General features: G+C 37.0%; 1 pseudogene; it reads left to right on the forward strand.

The window, feature by feature from the left end:
• The first annotated feature begins 307 nt into the window (after nucleotides 1–307).
• LOC131817183 (U6 spliceosomal RNA) lies at nucleotides 308–426 on the forward strand (annotated as a pseudogene).
• The last annotated feature ends 2657 nt before the right edge of the window (nucleotides 427–3083 follow it).

Genomic DNA, 3083 nt, shown 5'->3' on the forward strand with positions numbered 1-3083 from the left:
AACCCACTGAGCCACCCAGGTGCCCCTAACATTGGATTTTTGATTGGAATTGAATTTACAGATGGTTTTCGGTAGTATGGACATTTTAACAATGTTAATTCTTACCATTCATAAATATGAGCTATCTTTCCATTTGTGTCTCCTTGAATTTCATATCAATGTCATAGATTATGGGGTACAGATCTTTCATCGTCTTAGTTAAATCTTATCCTAAGTATTTTATTAGTTTTGATGCTAGTGTGAATTAGATTGTTTTCTTTATTTTTTCAGATAGTTCATCATTAGAGTGTTAAAATGCTCCTGTCTTGTGCTTACTTTATGGCAGCACATATACTCAAATTGGAATGATGCAGAGAAGATTAGCGTGATCACTGAGCAAGGATGACATGAAAAACTATTAAAAAAATGAAACAAAACAAAATTCTTCTCTTTTATATATTGATCTTGTATTTGGCAGCTTTACTAAATTTGTTTTTTCAAAATTTTTTGTGAATTTTTTAGGATTCTTTTACATGTAAGTTCATGTTATCCAAAAAAAAGAAAATTTTACTTCTTCCTTTTCTTTTTTTTAAGTCTTTTATTTCTTTGTGTTCCTTGTTTCTCTGGCTAGGACATCCAGTACTATGTCAAATGAGAGTAGTGAAAGTGGACACATTTGTCTTTTTTCTGATCTTTAAGGGGAAAACTTTCAAACTTTTTTGATTGAATATGAGATTACCTCTGGGCTTGCAATATGTGTTTTTTCTTTAATGGATTTTTTAAATTATTTTTAAAAATTTTTTATAAATATATAATGTTTTTATCCCTAGGGGTACAGGTCTGTGAATCACCAGGTTTACACATTTCACAGCACTCACCATAGCACCTGCCCTCCCCAATGTCCATACCCCCACCATCCTCTCCCAACACACTTCCCCCCAGCAACCCTCAGTCTGTTTTGTGAGATTCAGTCTTTTATGCTTTGTCTCCCTCCCAATCCCATCTTCTTTTATTTTTCTTTTCGTACGCCCGAAACCGCCTATGTTGCATCTCCACTTCATCATATCAGGGAGATCATATGATAGTTGTCTTTCTGAGATTGATTTATTTCGCCAAGCATAATACCCTCTAGTTCCATCCACGTCATCACAAATAGCAGGATTTCATTTCTTTTGATGGCTGCATAGTATCCCATTGAACATATATACCACATCTTATTTATTGATTCATCTGTTGAAGGACATTTAGGTTCTTTCCATAGTTTAACTATTGTGGACATTGCTGCTATAAACATTTGGGTGCATGTGCCCCTTCAGAATGCCACGTTTGTATCTTTAGGGTATATACCCAGTACTACAATCACTGGGTCATAGGCTAGTTCTATTTTCAGCTTTTTGAGGCACCTCCACGCTGTTTTCCAGAGTGGTTTCACCAGCTTGCATTCCCACGTACAGTGTAGGAGGGTTGCCCTTTCTCCACATCCTCGCCAGCATCTGTCATTGACTGACTTGTTCATTTTAGCCATTCTGAAAGGTGTGAGGTGGTATCTCATTCTGGTTTTGATTTGTATTTCCCTGATGCCGAGTGATGTGGAGCATTTTTTCATGTGTCTGTTGGCCATTTGGATGAATTCTTTGCAGAAATGTCTGTTCATGTCCTCTGCCCATTTCTTCATTGGATTATTTGTTCTTAGGGTGTTGAGTTTGATAAGCTCTTTATAGATTTTGGATAGATACTGGCCCTTTATCTGGTATGTCATTTGCAAATATCTTCTCCCAGATAACTTCTGACAGTCATCTTTTGGCTTTGTTAACTGTTTCCTTTGCTGTGCAAAAGCTTTTTGATCTGATGAAATCCCAATAGTTCAGTCTTGCCCTTGCTTCCCTTGCCTTTGGTGATGTTCCTAGGCAGAAGTTGCTGCTGCTGAGGTCAAAGAGGTTGCTACCTGTTCTCTCCTCAAGGATTTTGATGGATTCCTTTCTCACATTATGCTTCTTCATCCATTTCCAGTCTATTTTCATGTATGGTGTAAGGAAAAGGTCCAACTTCATGTTTATGCATGTGGCTGTTCAATTTTCCCAACACCATTTGTTGAAGAGGCTGTCTCTTTTCCATAGGACATTCCTTCCTGCTTTGTTGAAGACTAGTTGACCATAGAGTTGAGGGTGTATTTCTGGGCTCTCTATTCTGTTCCATTGATCTATGTCTGTTTTGGGGACAGTTCCCTACTATCTTGATGATGACAACTTTGTAATAGAGCTTGAAGTCTGGAATTGTGATGCCAACAACTTTGGCTTTCTTTTTCAATATTCCTCGGGCTATTCGAGATATTTTCTGGTTCCATATATATTTTAGGATGATTTGTCCCATTTCTTTGAAAAAAACGGATGGGATTTTTGATAGGGATTGCATTAAATGTGTAGATTGCTTTAGGTAGCATAGACATTTTCACAATATTTGTTCTTCCAATACAGGAGCATGGAACATTTTTCCATTTCTTTGTGTCTTCTTCAATTTCTTTCATGAGTACTTTAGAGTTTTCTGAGTATAGATTCTTTGTCTCTTTGGTTAGGTTTATTCCTAGGTATCTTAGGGTTTTGGGTGCAATTGTAAATGGGATTCACTCCTTAATTTCTATTTCTTCAGTCTTGTTGGTATAAAAAAAATGCAACCAATTTCTGTTCATTGATTTATATCCTGACACTTTACAGAATTCCTATACAAGTTATAGCAGATTTGGAGTGGAGTCCTTTAAGCTTTCCACATACAGTGTCATATCGTCTGCAAACAGGGATAGTTTGACTTCTCTTTTGCCAACTTGGAAAAGTTTGGATGCCCTTAATTTCTTTTGGTTGTCTGATTGCTGAGGCTAGGACTTCTTGTACGATGTTGAATAGCAGTGGTGATAACGGACATCCCTGCAGTGTTCCTGACCTCAGCGGTATTCAGTTTTTCTCCATTGAGAATGATATTTGCAATGGGTTTTTCATAGATGGCTTTGATAATATTGATAATATGTGCCCTCTATCCCTACACTTTGAAGAGTTTTATTCAGGAAGGGACACTGCACTTTGCCAAATGCTTTTTCAGCATCTATGGAGAGT

The sequence above is a fragment of the Mustela lutreola genome, chromosome 15 (genome assembly GCF_030435805.1).
Source record: "Mustela lutreola isolate mMusLut2 chromosome 15, mMusLut2.pri, whole genome shotgun sequence".
In the NCBI taxonomy this organism is placed as follows: domain Eukaryota; kingdom Metazoa; phylum Chordata; class Mammalia; order Carnivora; family Mustelidae; genus Mustela; species Mustela lutreola.